This window comes from Megascapheus bottae, chromosome Y (genome assembly GCF_031878675.1).
Source record: "Megascapheus bottae isolate mThoBot1 chromosome Y, mThoBot2.hap1, whole genome shotgun sequence".
Lineage (NCBI taxonomy): Eukaryota > Metazoa > Chordata > Mammalia > Rodentia > Geomyidae > Megascapheus > Megascapheus bottae.
Genome location: NC_143548.1, coordinates 10,999,393 through 11,020,707, shown reverse-complemented (window position 1 = coordinate 11,020,707; position 21,315 = coordinate 10,999,393). Strand labels below are relative to the sequence as shown.

General features: G+C 47.8%; 2 long non-coding RNA genes across 3 annotated transcripts in view; one reads left to right on the top strand and one right to left on the bottom strand.

The window, feature by feature from the left end:
- Positions 1 to 9,760: 9,760 nt before the first annotated feature.
- LOC150040348 (uncharacterized) lies at positions 9,761 to 13,842 on the bottom strand. 2 transcript variants are annotated; one of them, XR_016534018.1, is made up of 5 exons: positions 13,304 to 13,842; positions 12,460 to 12,553; positions 12,068 to 12,233; positions 11,324 to 11,407; positions 9,761 to 10,082 (listed from the first exon to the last, which is right to left on the bottom strand). It is a non-coding gene; the product is annotated as an uncharacterized LOC150040348 (long non-coding RNA). The 2 variants fall into 2 exon arrangements; XR_016534017.1 differs by lacking the exon at positions 9,761 to 10,082 and having other exon boundaries at positions 11,287 to 11,407.
- The window catches only part of LOC150040347 (uncharacterized), a 14,520-nt gene continuing 4,491 nt past the window's right edge, over positions 11,287 to 21,315 (top strand). Inside the window, exons 1-2 of the long non-coding RNA XR_016534016.1 lie at positions 11,287 to 11,421; positions 11,613 to 11,762. This is a non-coding gene — a long non-coding RNA (uncharacterized LOC150040347). The remainder of the gene's footprint in view (positions 11,422 to 11,612; positions 11,763 to 21,315) is intronic.

Below are 21,315 nucleotides of genomic sequence, written 5' to 3'. Positions count from 1 at the left end.
TGTGATGGGGATTCCCTCGCAAATAAAAACAGATAATGTCCCTGGCTATGCAGGCCGAGCATTTCAATCCTTCTGCCATTCCTATAATATCACTCATATTACAGGCATTCCTTACAATTCTCAAGGTCAAGGCATCATGGAGAGAGCTAATGGATTATTGAAACATCAGATTGCTAAAATACAGAAAGGAGAGTCATATCCCACTACCCCTGTGAATATACTTAATCATGCTTTATTTGTTTTAAATTTTTTGAATCTGGATTCAAATAATTTATCTGCTGCTCAGCATTTCTGGGAAAAAAAAGAGAGCAGCGTGCTTTTGCCTTAGTAAAATGGAAGGATCCCCTAACTGGTGCTTGGCACGGACCAGATCCTGTTCTAACCTGGGGTAGAGGGCATGTATGTGTTTTCTCACAGGAAGAAAATGATGCCCGCTGGCTGCCCAAACGCTATGTTCGGATTGTGGAGAGTGACAGTGGTCATCCAAGCAGCGACTCACTGGACCTTCACCCCCAACCCTCCAGAAATGCATCCAGTAATGGGGAAAAGACCTGAATTCATGTTTTTGTGTTAAGCGTAAAAGTCTCTGTTTCTTTGTCTTGTTCGTGTTACATATTTTTTCTTGTCCAGTTTTGTCTTTGAAATTGGTACCAGTTTTAAATATGGATCCTTATGGTTTTTTTTAAAGTTTTGTTTTGAACCTGGTTCTCACCTGCAAGAGTAAAATTGGCAAAGCTCTCTTGACACAAACTTCCGGAAAATGAATGGCCAATATTAATTTTGTGCACTTTAAAATCTTTGAGTATGAATGTGTGTGAATGAGTGAGTGAACATGTTCAAGGTTTAATCAAGAAAATCATTTAGGTTTGAATTATTGCATTGTTTTAAAGAGGGGGGAGAATGGAACATTAGATCAGCAAAAAAAAATGAACTTGATGTTCGTATGACAGCTCTTAAGTCCCATTAAGAAGGTCGAATCAGTAGATTGGAGAGAGAACTCCGAGAGCATCAAGGGAGGCACTTAGAGCAGAGAAAAGAGCCTCAAGAACCTACTAGTAAGGTCCCAGAACAGCAGAGACAGATCACGTTGAAAACTACTGCAGCTTCTGAAGAACGAGGAATTGCCAGCACTTCAGATCCACCAACAGCCAATATCAAGCCAACTCCTGTTGTTTCTACTCCAAGTAAAATGACAACTGAAGCTATGGCTGGGAATAAATCAACACCTATGGCCAGTACCCGTCCAATGGTCACATCTGCAACAGTCACCAATCGAACAACTCCGCAGATCTAAGCCCCAGATGGATGAATTCCCCCCCGAGAGGAATCGCAGTCAAGGATGGGATAAGAGGGGACGCTCTCTGACCAATCTAAGACAGGGCCTTCAGCTTGATCTGAAGAAGTTCCCCATGACGGGTAAGGCAGAGTCAGCTGTGGGGAGCCGGATGGCACCTGTTTCCTGCCTCGCTCCTTGTAACTTATTTGGTATGTGAGTGCGAGGCCTTTACTCGTTACTAAGTATCAAGTTGCTCTTCAGTCTGCACATGACGAAAAAGGGCGTGACCAATCCCGAGTCTCAAAACGGCCTTAGCAACAGAGCAGCCAATGGTAGAGAGCCCCTTGTTCCTTGGGCTTATATAAGCAGCTGCATTTCCCGGCCCAGGGCCCCTCCGCTTCAGCTCTCCCTTCAATCAAGTGGCTCTTCAATAAAGCGTGATACGAGAAGGATCCTCGGGTGGTGTCCGTTCTTCCCTGCTGGTCAGGGGTGTCGGGCGCCGCAACTGGTGCCGGAAACCCGGGACCTGCGGAGGGGCCGATAGAGGATTCAGAACTTGACACGTGAAGAGGACTCTCTCCGAGGTATGTGGTTCTGGCAAGACCCTATCTGGGTGCTTCCCATTGTTCTTCTCCTGTGGTTTGTGTTTGAAGGGGGGAAGGCATTAATTAAGCATCAGGATAGTCCTTCAGAATCTTCATATAAGGAGGGAGAGGTAGTAGGGCCCCAAGGTAAAGTAAAAAATGAAAAGGAAAGTAAACAAAAGAAACCCGAAAGGAAAAGGAAAAAAATTGAGGGACTGCAGCCCTCACAAAGTATGGTGCAGGAGGAAGGAAGAGGAAAGAGAAACTCAGCCCTGACCTTGCATGTACAGGATGCAGAGGAGGCAGACCGAAGGATAGGAAATGAGGAGGAAGGATCCCCGGAGGAACTAAGCTCAGATGAAGAGGAAGATGAGGCAGACAGATATGACCCCTGGGGGGAATTAGGCGCAGGAAGTGGTCAGGACATTTCCCGCCCTGCCCCCTCTGCCCCGCCTCCCTACGCCCCGAAAAAGGGAAGTTCCTTTATCAAGGCCCGCACCTGGTCTCGGTTGGCCTCTGCTTTTCCTGTTTTTGAAAATCCCATTACTGGACAGAGAGTTTTTGAGCCAGTTTCTTACAAAGCTTTAAAGGATCTCATGGCCGCTGTACAAAATTATGGCCATTCTGCAAATTACACCATTGCTTTGGTTCGTGGATTGCAGACCACCAGCATGACTCCAACGGACTGGTATGAAGTTGGACGTGCTTGCCTGACGCACGGCCAGTACCTTGATTATTGTGCTTCTGCAGCAGATTTGGCCGCTACCCGACATAGGGAAAATACACTGGCAGGCCACCCCAATTGGTCAACCGAAATGTTATTAGGAAAAGGCCCCTATGCAGCAGACCAGACTGGATATCCCAATGAGGTTTATCAACAGATTAATAATATTTTTTACACGGCTTGGAAATCTCTTGCCAGTCGGGGGGAACGCCGTGGTAACCTTACCAAAGTTGTTCAAGGACCTACCGAGCCCTTTACAGATTTTGTTGGGCGAGTCCTAGAAACTGCAGATAAATTGTTCGGGGACCCAGAGGATCACATGCTCTTAATTCAACAAATTATTTTTGAACAAAGCCTCCCTGAATGCCAAAAGGCTATAATTCCTGTAAAAGATAAGCCCTTACAAGATTGGATTAGGGCCTGCCGGGAGGTGGGAGCCCCTGTGAGCTTGGATAAAATTGTCGCCGCGGTAGCTGCGACCACTAGAAATTCAGGATTATGTTTCAACTGTCAAAAGCCAGGACATTTTAAAAAGCAGTGTCCCAATTTAAAATATTCAAAGCAGAGACCCCCCCCCCCGCGAACCGGGACTTTGTCCACGATGCAAAAAGGGAAAACATTGGGCAAATGAGTGCACATCAGTTAAAGATGTAAATGGACAGCCTATTCAACAACCTCAGGCCTTGGAGCCAAAAAACGGGCGGAAGGGCCCGCTAAGGCTGGCCATTGCACTGTTTACCTTAAATTATGTAACAGTGGATGACAACGGACAATCAGCTGCTGATCGACATGCCAGTAAAATGGCGATACCACTCACACAAAAAGTAATGTGGAAAAATGTTATTGATAATAAATGGTATGGACCGGATCCTGTAATACAGAGATCCAGGGGAGCTGTTTGTGTTTTTCCACAGGGACAGGAATCCCCCCATTGGGTACCGCAGCGCCTCGTGAGAATATTGGAAGAAAGCCAGAAACCCAAAGAGGATGAGGCTAAGCAAAATCCTGGGGAGAACCCTTCTGACATTTCTTCTGCTGCCACAATGTTGGACAATGGACCAGAAGAAGGACCAGAAGAAAAAACCAATGTGGGCAGTGATGAAGACCTTTCCATTACCAATGCCTGTGACTAATGCATCTTCCGTTTTCCCCTTTGTGCAACTTCCCTATGTACCGTATTCTGAGGAAAAGGGTAACTGCAAGGTTCCCTATGCCTTACCCTGTCAAAAAATCTGTCCTTCTGTGTTAGGCTGGTTTCTCAAAAATTGGGTCGCTCTGATTAATGTATAGTTCTGGCAAGGGAAGGGTTGTGGGGTTTTCTGCACTTGTTCCAGAGGCGGACCTTCCTGTTTATGTTTTTACTCTTTAAAGCTTCAAGTAATGATAGTATTTTAAATTGTTCTGCCATAGAGTGTAAATTGAGTCAATGCTGGAGCCGTTGCCTACATTTGTTCCAGTTCCTGTGAATGTTTGTTGCAGTTTGTTTGGGGTTTTGTGTCTTTAGCCTTTGGTTGCTCTGCCGAATGAGGTCTCGCAATAAGAGAGAGAGAGCAATGCTTGTTCATGCACTCACTGCCTTGGAGCAGGGACACTCCCCCCAGATTTGGCTTGCGGTTTTAAAGGCCAACTAAAAGTGCCCTGTACTGCCTTTGCACCCTCGAGACCTCGGTCTATTGCACGAGGAATAGGAGTATGGACAGCCAAGAGTTGTGAAATGATGGACAAAGTACCACTCCTGACCCTAACAGGTCAGGGAGAGCATGTGCGTCAGCATATGGGCTCGCGCCCCTAGCCCATCTCCACAAAGGGGATAGAGAACCTGGAGGGGAGGGATCCAGGGTTGGCCTCCTGGGTCACTCCTCTAGACCTCGAATTTTACTTTGGAGGACAGCACCTCTACTCTCTTCACAACAGGCATGTTGGCTTGCTGCTATAAAACGAAAGGGGGGAGATGTGGGGAGCCGGATGGCACCTGTTTCCTGCCTCGCTCCTTGTAACTTATTTGGTATGTGAGTGCGAGGCCTTTACTCGTTACTAAGTATCAAGTTGCTCTTCAGTCTGCGCATGACGAAAAAGGGCGTGACCAATCCCGAGTCTCAAAACGGCCTTAGCAACAGAGCAGCCAATGGTAGAGAGCCCCTTGTTCCTTGGGCTTATATAAGCAGCTGCATTTCCCTGCCCAGGGCCCCTCTGCTTCAGCTCTCCCTTCAATCAAGTGGCTCTTCAATAAAGCGTGATACGAGAAGGATCCTCGGGTGGTGTCCGTTCTTCCCTGCCGGTCAGGGGTGTCGGGCGCCGCAGTCAGCGATCCACCCAACCTAAGACAAGCAAGTCCGCATCTCCCCCAGCCCATAGCCAGCCACCCTTGGCTCTCACCAAAGCTCCCTCCCTGGCTCGCAGGCCAGGAAAAGCCCTGCCCATTCTCCCTGCTCTGGGGAGAAGGTGGTAGAGATGGATGGCTCCCATGCAAGACAGGACCCAGAGACTCTTCTGGAACTGTGTGGTGAGGAGGGAGAGGCTATTTCCAAGGTGAATGGCTCCATCGGTGCAGAAACCCATCCTTGAGAGAGCCCAGGCCTGCGTGGGTCCCTGGCCAATGGCTGTCACACACATTCCATTCGTTTTCTTATTTCCATGCTCCAGACCTTTCTCAAAGGAAAGCCAGAGGCACAGGGCTGAGGCTGGCAGTGCCCAGGGCCCCCTGCTATCAGCCATGTGGGGAGGCCCAGAGGGAAATTTCACTTCCTGACAGAGGCTTCTTCCCAATCAAATGTTACTGTCAGGGATGGACAGGCTGAGCCTTCAGTGTTTCTTGAACTCCTTGGCCTTTAGACAACCTTTCCCACTAGGGTGCCTCCTTAGGGTCCTGGGCTTGGCCGGGCAGTGCCACTAGGTGGCGCTGCTATCTCCAACCATCTCCTGGGGCTAAAAGGAAGCTGAGTTAGGGAGCTATTTATGTTGAGGTCTCTGGGTCATATTCATGAGGATAATAGTTACATCTGGGTATTTAGGCTATGGCTCCTTATCTCACCGGATGAGTTATTTCTGATCACCAAGCTGACTCCCCATGTCCTGATACAGAGGCCCAGGACCTGATGTGGCTTCAGGCCACAAACACCAGCTGTGGTGTATGGTGTGGAAGAGGGCTGAGCGTGGCAGTAAATAGCACCACAGGCTCAATTTTTGTTTCCATCCTAATAGGTATAAAATTAAAAGCATCCATTTTCAATCCTGTTGATGACAAATCAAAATGGATGCTCTCTCTACTGGAAAACATTGGACAAAGCAGTACACACAATTATCAGTGCACCAAACAGTGTGGATTATAACAATATGTCTTTTAGCGTGCCAGAAGCAGGAATCCATGAAGAAGGATAAACAGATTTCAAAAGGAATCAAACAATAAGTTCTTCTTAATAGTTTGGAAATGAAATTAATGAAGAGAAACAAGTTTTTATCAATATACTGTAGGCTTAAATGAAGGTTTGAGTGAGTTAACATAAAATGAAGATAACAAGAATCTCTTTTGAAATGTGTGAGACTGTGATGTTGACTCCTTCCAACAAGGAACTCATAGTTTAACAAAATGAATATCAGAAATGTGAAGCCTGCATTGTGGGGAGGGAAGCAAGTCAAAGAGGACCTAGTAGAATGGAGAGGGAGAGCCAATGTTTTATCACAGTTATAATGTTGTATTCATAACGCAGTCAATGTACACATATGAAAAGGGATCCAAGCAACCTGAGAGGATAGGTGAGATTGGAAGAGAGAGCGATGGAAGAGATTAACACTGATTAAGAAGCACTGTACTTGTAAGCTGATGTGAATCGAAATTCCTTTGTACAACTACTTAATTTTAAAAAACCTTTTAAGCCAGGAACCAGCAGCTCAGACCTGTAATCCTAGCAACACAGGAGGCTGAGATCTGAGGATCATGGTTCAAAGCCAGCCTAGACAGGAAGGTCCATGAAACTCTTATTTCCAAATACCCACCAGAAAATGAAGTCGAGCTGTGCCTTAAAGTGGTAGACTGCTAGCCTTGAGCGTCTAAGCTTAGGGACAGAGCCCAGGCCCTGAGTTCAAGCCCCATGAGTGACAAAAAAAATGTATTTAAAGAAAATAGAAAATTTTTATATTAAAGAGAGGCTGTTTAATGAGGATCCATACTTCTAAGAATATCTATGTTTAACCAGTTTGCACTTATGTAGACACATATACAAATATAGATGTACACACATGCATGACATGAAATCCACAAAAGTCTGGTCATTCACATATGTAAGAGTCCTAACAAACACTTGTCCAAATTTGACAGCAACTCCCCTGCAATGATTTTTGTTTTGTTTTTCCAGTCCTGGGACTGGAACTCTGAGCCTGGGCACTGTCCTTGGGCTATCCCAAGGCTAGTGCTCTACCACTTGAGCCACAGCACCACTTCCAGCTTTTTCTAAGTACGTGGTACCAAGGAATCTAACCAGGGTCTTTGTGCATGCTAGGCAAATACTCCTGCCCCCCCGAAAATAATTTTTTTTACTAAACTATAGCGAGAGAGAACAGATTTCTATCCTCCACGAGGAAAGAAAAACCACAAAAGACATTTACTCTTTCAATATAAAATATTACCAAGTAATCAGACTCTGCAGGTACAAAAAATACCAGGAAGAAAATATAATACAAATGCTATTTTCCAATTGAAGCGATACTTCTCAGATGTCAGCTTCACTTTTACACTGGACATTGTTTTTGTGGTTTTATGTTTTTATAAAAAAGATGTCTGAAGAGCTATCTGCCAAGCTGTAGATGCTCTGAAGCCCATGTGCTTATCTCCGGGTCTCTGCTCATCGGCCCTCCTCTCTATACCCCAACTGTTTGGACTTAGAAAATAAATGTTGTCAAATTGCCTTCTATGTATGTGCTGTGTGACCCAAGTCAGGTCACACTGCCTCTCTGAGTCTCTCTTGTCCTACATGTGAGATGGGAAATGTACGTCATAGCCCTATACAGGAGTTAAGAAAAGACCTGGCACCCACTCAGGGGTTGTTCTAGCAGGTTCTCGCCATGGAGTTGATGAACAACTATTAGGTCAGAGCTCTGGCCCCATCTTGACTGCAGTCCATCCCCGGGGGCAGAACTGACTGGCTCTCTGGGCCACCTCTCCCCACATCCATCAGTGAGGCGTGGAGAACAGTGGTTCCATGGTGGGTACCCAGTGCCATCTAGTGGAGTAGAGGGAAAGTGACCGGGCATCACAGGTGAGGCAGAGGCCAAGGGAGGTAGAGCCAGACGGTGTGCTGGAAATGTTTCGCATTTTATTCTGCTCTTCCCAGAATGCTCCAAAGTGGGGGCTATTATACACCTTTCTCTTCTGAGCCCATGGTCTGTGGTCAAGACAATGTGTGCAGATTGCAGCTAACAATGGGGGCTCTCAACTTTGACAAGAGGAGCCTATTGCAAGAACTGGGCTTTCTTCTTCTGATAATCCCTTTACATAGACAGACTCCCAGAATGGACTAAACAACAAAAGACCCAACAGCCTGGCTGGATGTTTGGAGTTTGGGCAGGGAGCAGGGAGACTATGATACAGCCAGAACTGGCAAGAAACAGGCTTTGCCACCTTGGAGGCAGTACTGCCTTTCCCTGCGTGGGAAGACGTGAGACCCAGGAACCCCCAGAGGGACAGCAGCAGCTGGGGGCATTCACGTGCATGCACTGTCACTGCCTATCGTAATCTCCTCACTCATGCCTCTCCTCCTTTCAGAATTCAAGGTTTCCAGTCCTTTCTGTGGGCAGAGCCACTGCGGGCACACAGACATAAAAGTCACCAATTCCCGATACCCAGGCCCCTATACCCCAAGCTCGCTGGTCCTAGGGCAAAACTGTGTGGCATGGACCACACATTAGAATTGTCCGGAAGATGTTAATATGAGACTCCAGGAATCTCGTCCACTCAAGTTCAGGCTGAGTGGTTCTCAGTATTGCTTCTGTGAGTTTGGTTCCCCAAGGCAGCAGTAGTGGACATTCCAATCTCCCGGGTCAAAATCTACATCCTACCAAGAGCTCCAGGCCCCAGGCAGTATCAGCTCAGCAAGTTATTTTTTTCTTTAAATTATGGTTTTGTCTTTTTTTGCCAGTTGTGGGGCTTGAACTCAGGGCCTAAGCACTGTCCTTGGATTTTTTGCAAAGCTAGAGCTCTATCCTGAGCCACCACACCACTTTCAGCTTTTTTTCTATGTATGTGGTACCGAGGAATTGAACCTGAGTCTTTGTGCATGCGAGGCAGGCACTCTACCACTAGGCCAAACTCCTGGCCCCCTCTATTGCTTTTTTATACCCTCTCTCCCTTTCTAGCATAATTTAATGGGTTTCATTGTTGTGTAGTTTGGGGGAGGTGTCGGTATCAGGGATTAAATTCAAGGCCTAGGAGCTGTACTTTAGGGCTTTTGTTCAAGGTTGGAGCTCTACCATTTGAACCATATGTCCACTTTCGGCTTTTGGGTGCTTATAGATAAGGATCCCACAGGTTATAAGGTAATTACCCTCAATCTCCCAGGTACAAAGAATGACAATGCCAGCATCACTGGCACCAGGCTTGCATTGTCCTGTTTCATACATGCACGTAATGTACTATCTTCTCACACTCTCCTCCTATTCCCCCTCCCAAACAGGCTTTCCTTTAAATTGATGTCATTTTTTTTAAAGATTTAGATTCTTTCAGAATCTACTTCCATCCACTTTCCTGTACAACACATGGTTTCATTATTCTACAGCTGGGTTATACTCTGTTTTGTATATATGTCGAATTTTCCTTATCTGTTTATGGATTGCTGGATACCCAGGCTGACCCCAAGGTTCACTGATTGTGAATAGTACTGCAAAACACAAGATGCACACACCCCTCCACTGTATGCTCACTTGCATCTCTGGCTATATACCCAGAAGTGGGAGAGATTTCACAGTACATCGATGTATTTCAGAGGAACCGCCATTCTGATTTTCATAGGGGGGTGGCCAAGTTTTGAGAATTCTGTCTAACCCAGTAACAGGGATGTCAGTCTTCTTTACTACAGACAACCCAAAGTGATTTCCACCTTCTTAGGGCTGAGCACCATTGGCGCAGGAGAGGCAGCAGGCATCAGCAATTCCCCACCCGGGATAGGAGCCAGCTGACCAAGTGACTCTTCCCAGTCCCTCAGAGAGAAATCAGCGGTGTGTGCAGGCACTGTGCCTCAGAGCTCACGAATCCTTGGGTTCATCCTGAAGCGGGTTTCTTGGCTGGGGCTTCTGCTCCTGACCTTGGGGGCCGCTGGCCCAGCTGCCTATGCGGCCTGATGGCCATCTCCCAAGAGCCCATGGGGCAAAAGTGACCACACGTGGCTCGATGGAAGACTGATGTGCAGCCCCAGTCTGGATGCACTGGTTTGGGGACTGGCTGGACACAGAACCATGCGCCTGTCCCACAGCAGAGTCCCATCGTGGCCACTGTCTCATGCAAATGCACCTGGGAAGGAATTACATGAGTGACTGTTGTGACAACTGGCAGGCTTTTCCATGTGTATCGCCACTGTGTGTGGTGACACAGAAACAGCAGAGATAGGTATGGGGGCATTTAAAGGCAGGAATGGGACTCCTTTCCATCTTCAGCCTGTGAGCCCTTGTGCCACCTTGGCATCGCCATTGATAAGGAAACCATTTAATGGGATGCTCATCTGACTAAAGGGAGAATGATGAGTGGGTGTGGGCTTGAAAGCTATCATGGACCTCTAAAGGACACCCCTGCAGCAGCAGAGCAGCCCCCCCATGACGGCCATTGCCATGGTCACATGTACAAGCGCAGGATACCTTTCTGTTCCAATTGCCCCTCCATGCGCGGAGGTGTCTGGGTGGCACGGCCCCTGGCCTGTCTCCTTCACACCTGTGAAACCTGAATTGTTGCTCAGCAGACTGTTGACACTTCTGCAACACTGCTCCTCCGGGGCCGGGGCGCTGCCCCTGCCCGCCTCTGCCTCTAGCTCTCTGGCGCTTCCTCGGGGATAAGCATCTCAAGGCCCTGCGGTCTCCAGCCCCTCGCACCGGAGCCGGGCTGGCCTGCCGCTGCTTCCACAGCCCGACTCGACTGCGCTCACTCCACTGTCTCCATCCCTCCTCCCCGCGCTGGGGCTGGGTGTGGACCGCACGCGCCTCGAGGCCCTGGGGAGCAGCGGCCCCTGTCCAGGCCCGGTGCCTCACGTCACCCTGGTGGACGCACCTGGCCGGGGGCCGGCCCTCCTTCCTGCGGGTGCAGGGGCGCCAGCCACACCAAGGAGGCCCGTCTGTCAGGCCACCTGTCGGTCCGTGCTGGCTAGAGAACGCCCCGCCTTGCTCCGGGACTGCGCATGCTCCGGCACCGTGGCGGCAGCGGCGGCGGCTGGTGCGCCTGCGTGCGTGCCTGCCTGCGTGCCCATATGCGCGCATGCGCGAGCGCCGCGCCTCCGGCCGTGCTCGAGCCACGGGCGGGCTGGGCGAGGCGAGGCTCTGTTCCCCGGCGTTGGCGCGCACGCGGGAAACGATGTGGGGGTGGGGGTGGGGGTGGGGGTAATCTTTCTCGTGGTTTGTAGCCACAGCCAGAGAGAACGTCCTAGACTTGGCCGGAGGCTGCGCTCCCCGCGCTCCAGCCAGCGCGGGTCCGGTCCCGCCTCCCCTTCACACGCCCCCCGCCCCCCCCCCCCCCGCGCTTCGCTTTCTCCTTCTGTCTCTTCGTACCGGCAGCGGGGCTTGAATCCAAGGCCTCCGGGTGCACTCGCCTGTTTTGCTCAAGTCTGGCGGCCTTTTCTTCTTCTGCTGGAGCTGGGAGGACACGTGTGAGTACCAGCGCCCGCCGCGCTCTCCTCTCCCACCCCCATCTCTCCTCCACCCCCCCTTTCCTTCTCTCCCCCTTCCCTCCCCCTCCCTCCTCCCCCTCCCTCCCCCTCCCCTCTCGGTACCTGACACCAGAGCTCATTATCTGCCAACTGGGCTACATCTCCAATCCCTCTCTCTTATTTCTTACAAGAGCTCTCACTCCTCTCCGTGAGACCATATCTCAAAAGATAAAAGGAGGAGACATGGACAAGGAAGGGACAGGAGACTTCCATGGGTGACCAGGAAGTCAGAGGGAAGCGTGCACCACACTACATGCAGGGGCGCAGATACTGGTGGGCAGGTGAGTGCAAATCAGGGTAGGCACTGGGTGGAGACCAACCCAGCCATGTGAGGCCATCACGAGACTGCGGCATGGGTTATGGCTGTCTGTCATAATCTCTTAGACCTATTGGTCTGTCATAATCTCATCCTTCAACTGTTCTTTGTCTCCCAGTATTTTCTGTAGCCAGGGCTAGCATAAGTTCACAGATGCACAGACATCAAGTCCAGCGTTGGCAAGTCCTCTGTCACACAAGGTAACAACTGCCATGGCCTCACCCCAGACTCACCAGTCCTGGAGTGACATATTGTGTATGAGAGGATTACCTGGGGACTCTTGCCCTTCAGCTCCAGCCATCTCTGTCACACACAGGCTCGGGGGCAGTAGATCCAAGATTTTCTTCTCTGCATGTGATCCCAAGGCAGCAGCAGTGGCAGTCCCCATGTTCCAGATCAGCAGCCACACTCTTCCAAGAACCCCAGGCAGTGTTGCCTGAGCCATGGGAAAAAGAGAGCAGTGTGTTTCGTTCAAGACTACTAGGGGCCTTCATGTGCAGTCAGAGCTGAGAAGTACCAGTGACAGAGAAATATCACAAGGTCACTACTTCAGGTGCCAGGTGTCCATGAGTCTCATATAGAAGGAGTTAATTGTTCAGGTGATTTTTCCTGGTTCTGACCCTAGTCCTGTAAACAGAAGGATGAGTGTATGGACACCTTACCTTCCCATTTGTGTAGAGCTGCACTCAACTGGGGCTCCTGTTCCTGAGCTTGGATACGAGCTTCCATGGCAACAGAGGAGGCCAGATGTCCTTTCTGCAAAAGACCCCGGGGCCAGAACAGTGCCATACAACTCCATGCAACTAAGCATGTGCCAGCAACACAAGCCCATGGGTTGCAAGCTTTGCTGGGCAAATGTTGCATCTGCTTGCTTCTAGGAAGGGTTCAGCCATATGCACTGGGGCCAAAGTGTCCAGGGGCAGGAATTGTCCATTTACACACACACACACACACACACACACACACAGTCATTCTGTGTGATGACTCAGAAACCATGGAAATGGTTAGCACCAGCACTCTGCATCGGGGATGGGCCTCTCTATATTGTCAGCATGCATGGGTCCCTTATTCACTCCAAATTTTTATAATCCAGGCAATGGGGGAGTGCAAATCATTATTTTTTCTCAAATATTTTACAGAGGCACAATAATAATGTACAGATCTGGGATCCACATTGTGAAGCAAAACATGGGCCGTTTGTGATTTGCCTGTGCATGGAAAGTATACTTGTGACTGATACTTGCTGTGAACCCTCTAGGGGGTCTTGTCACTATGCTAATGCACAGATGCTCATCTTGTCTTGCAATCTGAATCTCCCTCCGTGAGCCTGGTGGGCGCCTGGAGTTCTTTGATGTGGGAAACCTGAATTGCTCCTGTGGAAGTGTTTTGTGCCTGTCTTCCACACATGGCCCAGTTCTGGTTTACTCCCCACTCTCACATGTCACCCTCACATGATTCCCCCCACTTTAGCATCTCTGTGGGTCTTGGAATGCATTTCCTACTCACCTCCTGTGGCCCTGCTTGAGATGTTTAGAAATAGGTTCATTTTCCAATGCTGGCTGAGAGGGGACACAGTGGCAATCCATTGCCGTGTCCATAAGATCAGAAGAATGTGATACACAGATACTCCCCAAAGGGAAGGTGGGTACAACTCAGAGTCTTCTGAATGTCAGTGTCAAAATCCACAACCAACGTTGTTAGGGAAGACCTACGATTCAGCTTGCGTCATTGAGAGTCGTGAGAAGGCTGTTAAGTGGATGTTGGCAAGGACATCATCGAGTTAGTGGAGTAGACATTTGGTCCTGGGTGGCCTTCATGGAAGGGGTCACTGTGACCCCTTGTCTGAGGTCACCTACTGTGGTTAGGCCTGGTTCTGGATCAAGGAGAAATTTGGGGATAGGGAAGCCGGAAGGTGCTGCTCACAACAGATACTCAACATCTGAACGCGCATCCATCATCAATTGACTTGGGCACACATCGCCTTCTTCCACCCAGACCCTGAAAGCAGCAGGCTTGGTGGGAGTGGGAGCACATGGCCTTATTGTGTCAATAACTGTCCATCCAATCTTGGTCAGGAGAAGAAAAGGTCATACTTGGGGCAGCCATGAATAGGTAATAGAAATGTTCTGGACTTTGAGACCGTTTAGGGTCCAGGCAGACTGCAGGTCACACAAGGACAGCCACCTGCTTATCACAAAGGCACCCTGAAAAGCAGTGGGCAGTGTGGAGAGGCGGGGGGAACACAGCCACATTGTGGACTCCTCACTGTCCTTCCCAGGGCTTCACATGAAGGAAAGTAGCACATTTCAACAGTGGAGGGGCAGGAGGGTTGTGAGGATGGGAGCCCTTCTGTGGCTCAGGCATGTCTTCCAGAGCATCAGACTCCCTGAGGAGATCTGGGTATAGGAGGATTTGAGGAAGACAGGGAGAAGAACTGGTTCAAATTCTACAACACCAACTAGAGCTCTCAGGTACTCAGGTGATGGGTTTCAGTTCCACCACTCATTTGTGTTATGGCTCTGGCCAAGTCTCTTAAGGACTCTAAATTTCATTTCCCTGATCAAAACATGAGCAGGTTATCCCCATCCCTGCTGTGCCCAGGCTTTGGGCAGCTGCTGAGAGGAAGAGTGACAGGAAAGAACAGATTTTCTCCATGAGGTCAATGCCACCCATCGAAGGATAAAGAATGGACTTTGCTGCCCCGCAGCCACCTCCCTTCCAAACACAGCCAAGGTCTAGCTGATTCTGGCAGACTTAAGTCACAGGAAACCCGAGGAGTCCACGGAGTCCCAGTCTTGTAAGGACTTCGCTTGCATTTTGTCCTTTCTAGGTACAAGTGAGGCACATGGAAGTCTATTTCGCTTTTCCGGCTGTGTGTAGCTTCTGATTAGGATTTGAATCCAGACTGTGCAGCACCAGTGCCGTGCTCTTGTTCCACCCTGTCAGGTTTCCAGTGAAACATTGGCACCCAGTAATACTTGTGGGTGTCAGTGTTTGTCCCTGACCCACCCCTAGGAAAATCTTTCTAATTTTAGCCACTGATAGCAACTGTTTGAACTGGGTGGGGAAGGAAGCATCATAATCCTGGGCCCTGTGTTCAGACATCAGTGTTAACCACAGTGTTCAGATATCTATATCTATATCTATATATCTGTGTTCAGGTATCAGTGTCTTTGTGTTAACAGTGTGCAGCAGAACACTTGAACAATTTGAGCTGCACCTCAAGTGAAAGGGTAGCATGGGAAAGTTCTTCCACAACTCTATCCCAAGTCCTGTTTTAAAGCAGCATCTTCATTGTGGTACTTGTTACCAGACTGACCAATATGCTCTGCATCATTCTCAACTCCAGTCCAGAATTGCATTAAGGATCCCTGGGTGTTGCCATTCCTGTGGGATTTGACAGGCACCTCACTAGTGTCATCAGTCACCATTGCAAAAGAGTTTCCCTCTGCTTCATCAGTTAACCCTTCTCTCTTGTTTCCAGAAGCTGTGGCGACCAGCAAAACTTTATCTCTATTTTTGTCAGATCCCAGCATTTCAAACTTAGAATTACAGTCCACTCAGATTTTTCCTTCTAATTTACTTTGCTTAGCCAAATAATTGTATTTTTCTGTGGCCTGATTGTTCAGTGACTCTCAACATGAGTACTGGGCCCCTGGGAGAGGTACTGAAGTGATGGGCGCATTCACCTGGTAAACGATCACATTTAGATCTTTCGGTCTTTGACAGTGTTGTGTGAGATGGTGCAAACAGAATTCTTCCTAGGCATTGCTTTCAGGTTATCTTTTGGATTTTACAAGGCCTATTTTCACAATAGCTTAGTTATAATGAAGACTTCCTGTTTGACCCATTGGTGTAGTTTAATCTCCACAACATTTGTGGGATTTTTCGATTCTCCAGTTTCTTTGGTTTAGTGTAATTCCATGGAGGTGTTCTGTATGTTTTGTATGGTTTCTGTCATTTTCAGTATATAGCCAGGTTTGTTTCATGGAGCACCAATGGGAATCTGCTTTGTTCTCATAACTCCATGTTGCTCCCGTGACCCAGTGACCATCCTCCCCTGGGAGCCCCTTCTGAATCCCTGACCTTATCTGAAGTATAGGACCAGCCTTATCAGAAAATACCGCTACTATAAAACCCCAAACAGGACTGTTTGCGCTGTAAATCTCAAAAGGACAGTTCAGACAATAAATCTCCAATAGGACAGGACAAAAAAAAATTATGAAGAAGAGTCTCGCCCTAATATGTGTAAAAGCCTACAACTGGGACTAGGAGTGTCCCTAGTGGTAGAGTGCTTGCTCCCTTAGCAGACACCAAAGCCCTGGGTTTGATTCCTTGGTACCACATACACAGAAAACAACCAAAGTGGCACTGTGGCTCAAGTGTTAAGAGTAGAGCATTAGGCTCAAGAAAACTCAAGAACAGTGCCCAGGCCCTGAGTTCAAGCCCCAGGACTGCCTCCCCCCCACACCAAAAAAAAACCCAAAAAACCTATAACTCCATACTCCCTGCTCTTTGTCACTCACCTCCAGTGTGGGATTCAGCCAACTGGGATATGTCATCCCAGCAACAAGTAATGCCAAATGGGACGTTGTGCCAGCGAGGAGAAGAGACCTCTGAGACCCACCCCAACAGTCCTGCCAACCAACGACCACCCAGAGGCAGATGGGAAGAACTGCTCGGATAAGAGGGAAAGGTGTCAAATCCTGAACAGTCACTTGTGCTTTTCCCTTCAAAAGTCATCAAAAGCTGAGAGATCAACAGAAAATACAGTCATCCCTCCCTATATCTCCGTTTACTTATTGCCACTTCACTGTATTGTGGGATTAAAAATACATATCTAAATCTGTAGTGCAGAGTTTTTGCTATTTTGCAGGATTTTTCAGTACATAGGTATTTATATAATATTTATAATTTCAGTTATTTTGCCTTTTAAAAAGTATTAGTTCAAACATATCAAAAGAATATTAAATCAGAATATGGTATATAATATATATATATATTCCATCAGTGGATGAATGCTGTACTATACATGATAGAAATACACCACTACCACTTGTGCAAGTCTGCCAACATTGGATTGTACACAGCATGCTATTTCACTGATGGGATGGAAGGTGACCAACCACAGCATTGTGTTCTGTATCCTGGATGCTGATTGACTCAATGGCCATAGCATCTGTCTGTTTGCTCTTCCACACTGTGGTTCAGCATCTCTCCGTATCCACTCTACATTGATGTCTGATTGCTACGCATAGTGCAACTCTGTGGTTGTGTGAATTGTGAAATGTTTGTAAAAGTTTATCTTTAAAGCCCTATGAAGCCCTCCAAATGTCCAAAGCCTTCTCTGAAGGCTTCTGGCAGTGAAGCTAAGCACTACAAGAAGTTGCTTACCATCAAAGAAAAGGTGAAATTTCTCGACATGTTAAAGGCAAGAAATACGTGGCTGTAGGCTGCCATTACGAGATCAACAAATGTAGTGTTTGCTACATAAAGAAAGACAAGAAGAATATTAGGTCTATGGCAATGATGACTTTTAACAAGACTGCAAAGAGGGTGGTTACTTCCTGCACTTAGGCCGTTGTAAGGATGGAGTCTGCATTGGCCCTGTGGATAAACCAATGCCAGAAGAATATCTCACTGGATACCAACACTATCTGGACGAAGGCCAGGAAACAGTATGATGGTTTTGTGGACAGCACGGATGTTCACAATGGTGACGAGGATGAAGGCGAGGACGACAACATAGAAGCAGGACTGTAGAGTGCTTCTCCCAACAGACCAATCCCCATTCAGGGCAGCCAGGGCTGGTTTGACACATTTCAAAGACACTGGTGCATTCTCTGCAGGGAGAAGCTGCCTCTGCAGATAAAAGCGGGGGCTAAGGAATATTTGAATGACATGTACAAGTCCATCTTCCAGAAAGAGGGCCCTGAGCCTGAACAAGTTTTTAACATGGATGAGACAGCTTATGTTAGAAACGCACTGTTATTATAAAGGACAAAGCCCAAGTCCCTGGTTTTAACACCCAAAAGGATCAAGTAACTGGTGATGTGTGAGAAGGCTTTATGATAAAGCCAGGGCTTATTCATGAGTCAAAAACCCCAAGGGCCCTAAGAAACAAAAATACGAATATATTTGCCTTGTGTACTGCATGCACAACCCCAAGGCTGGGCTACAAATCTCCTCATGGATCTTGGTTCCACCAATGCTTTGTCCCGGAGGTTCAAAGTGCTCTTGATATGGACAGTGCTGGAGGCCAGGCTGCCGATCTGTCCTACAATGGAGTCCAGATAAAGTACTCACCACCCAATACCACATCGCTCATTCAGCCCAAGAATCAAGGCGTTTCACACTTTCAAGGTCCTGTATGTGCAAAATGCCCTGCAAAACCTGGTTGAGGCTATGGACTCAAGTATGGATAAAAACTTCTCACTAAAGGCATACTGGCATGATGACAATATTGTATTGAGTCTCCTAAATATTCAGAAGACCATAAGGAGATGAAAAGTGAAACAGTGAATGCCAGCTGGAAAAATTTGTGGCCAGAAGTAATCCACGATTACAAGGGATTCTCTCCTAACAGAGTCCATCACTGCAATAGCTAAAGCCATGAAGCTGCAAAAACTTCTGGGAGGAGATGGCTTCAATGCCATAACTCCTGATAAATGAGCCAACCAATGTCCTCACAACCATTGACAGAGACCTGATGGAGATGACAAAGTCAGAGACCAACTACAGGTTGGTGAAGAGGAGGATGTTGGTCCAGCGCTCAGTCGTCTCGCAACCATGGTCAGAACGGCCAGTGAACTTTGACGAGTGAAGAATGGGACCCCTGGAGCTTTGTTTGTTGCACTTCATAAATTCAATCAAAAGTGACGTCAGTTTATAGAAAACCTCATTCAGAAGAAAAAGCACTCCCCTAAATGTGTTCACCCATCGGACAAAGTGATCAGTTGCACCTACACCTTTAGCAGAAGTAGAAGTTATGGCCCAGGGTAAGGATACTGCAGCTCCTGATGCAGCCCCTGATGAAGTGATGCCTTCAGAAGAGCTGTGCTGCTCTGCTTGGCTGCATGCTCCATTCATACCATCGTCATCGCTTTCATCACCATCAGCACGGCACAGCTGCCTTCATGTTGTAGTCCACTTCACCAGTGAGTATCCATATAAAACTCTATGTGGGCCGCGAGTTTGGCCTAGTGGTTAAAATGCTTGCCTAGCATGCATGAAGACTCGGGTTCGATTCCTTGGTACCACATACATAGAAAAAAGCCAGAAGTGGTGCTGAGGCTCAAGTGGTAGAGCTCTAGCCTTGAGAAAGTCCAAGGGCAGTGCTCAGGTCCTGAGCTCAAGCACAGGACTGGCAAAACAACAACAACAACAAAAAAAAACAAAAACAAAAACTGTATGTTGTTAAAAGTTATGTAGGTTTAAGAGTATAGAAAGTGTTTTAAAAGCATATGAAGTGTTTATGTGAGTGTTGGAATAAGAATGGGAAAGGTTTCTGGGAGAGTAGGGTTTATAAAGCATAGATATATACTTATATAATAAAAATAAATACAACACGGCTATTGGGAGATTTTCACCTATTGCACAAGTCTCTGGAATCCACCTCCCGTGATAGGTGAGTGATCACTGCAGTTCATAAGCATACCTATCTAATGTCCATACCTGTCTACCTTCTAACTGAAAGCAACTTACATTTTTGCCTTTATTACCAGCTATTTCTGTTTGTAGTAAGGTTTGAGCTCAGGAACTTTCCTGGGTCTCTCATTCATACTCTGTAGTCTAGACATCTATGATTCAAGCATTTATAGTCCAGTTACAGGAAACGATCAAGGCCTCCCACCATGTCCTTAACCACTCCAATCCAGCCCTTGCAGTCTACCATGCTCTCCCCAACCAGTTGTCAGAAACCTTGACCCTCCCCCTTCCTGCCCTAATCCCTGTTATATGGAAATTCCCCCTTCCTTGTAATGGGCCACAACTGGGTTTATGCTCCAAGTGGAACTTTCCTGGCTTGTGACCAGGGTTTGCTCTCCTGTGTCATTCCTATCAACCAGTTCTGCCACCTCGTCAGCCTTTTGCCCGATTTCAACTCAATTGCAGGAACATCTCAACAGATGGAATTTCCTCCAGTGGACATCCTGCTGGGATTCCCTCTCATAGGGTCCCCTGGCTGGCCCTTCAATTAGGACCTTTAGCAGTCATCCTGGTACTCCTCCTTCTTGGACCCTCTTTCTTTTCTCCACCATTTTCAAATGTTTCTCTTTAATAGAATAACACCCCTCGCTCAGGACACCACCTGGGAACAAGTCAAGGCCATTCTATGACTGCAGGCAACTGGAGTTGCCTGCTTACACTTCCCGGGCCCTGTCCAGCACAGAACCAGACCCTGAAGATCCCAGCCCTATTGGCTCCTTAGTGCCCCTATGTCAGCAGGAAGTAGCCAGGAAAGACCCTGCATCCCTCAACTTTTTATACCCCTTCAAGGTCTCAAATGATGGGAATCTATCTTGTTCTCATAACTCCATGCTGCTCCCAGGACATGACCTACTGACCACCCGCCCCTGAGGGGCCCTTCTGGTTCTTGGGAAGATTCTGTCCCTGACCTGATCTGACATGGAACAGAGGATACCTCCTGTCATAAAACCCCAAACAAGACTGTTGGCACCATAAATCCCAAAAGGACAGTTCAGACAATAAATCCCCAACAGGACAGGACAAAAAGAAGTTCTGAAGAAGATTAAAAACAACCTCCCCCCACCACACACGCACACTCTGTTCTTTGTTTCTCTGACCTTGCAGCCACGGTTAAAGACTCCTAGCCTGCTGAGGTCTCTGCCTTTTTTTCTCTCCTTTCATCTGCTTGATCTGTCCTAACACTCATGACTCAGTTTCCTGATAGATGGTTCCCTGACCAGGAGCAATGTTCTTCAGAGGATTCTCGTCTTTATAGGGGACACTGAGTTTCTCCCTCTCTCCTCTCTCTTTCCCCTTCCTCTCTTTGTACTTTCTATAATATCAGCTTTCAGAGAGTCAGTCAGTCCCTCAAGCCCACTAAGGGTACTCCATCCATCCCCTCACTCCTGTTGATAATCTGCAGCCTGTGCATGCCTGAAAGCCTCCACCCTTCCAGGGCCTCCGCTTCAGCTGCCTACCAAAGTAATTGTGTGGGTATGTGAGAGTGACTTCCGACTAAGGAGGAGCTGGAGGGATTTGGAGGCCTGCTTTGTATTTAGAACAAAACCTCCAGAGGAGCTAAGCAGGCCTGCAACCATGACATTGTAGGGAACCCTGAAGCTGAGATGTGAGACCAGAAAAAGGTTAAGAGGTTAGAAGGCTAAGAACTGGACCCTGGAAAGGTCAAACAGACAAGGCAGGATAAATGTATAAGTTACTACCCTAAGTGTGTTTAGATTAGAGCTGTTTGAACACTAAAAGCTTGAGGCCTTAGAAATAAGATGAATGTCGGTGTTACAGTTCAATGGTTACTGCTCCCTTCTGCTCCCTAT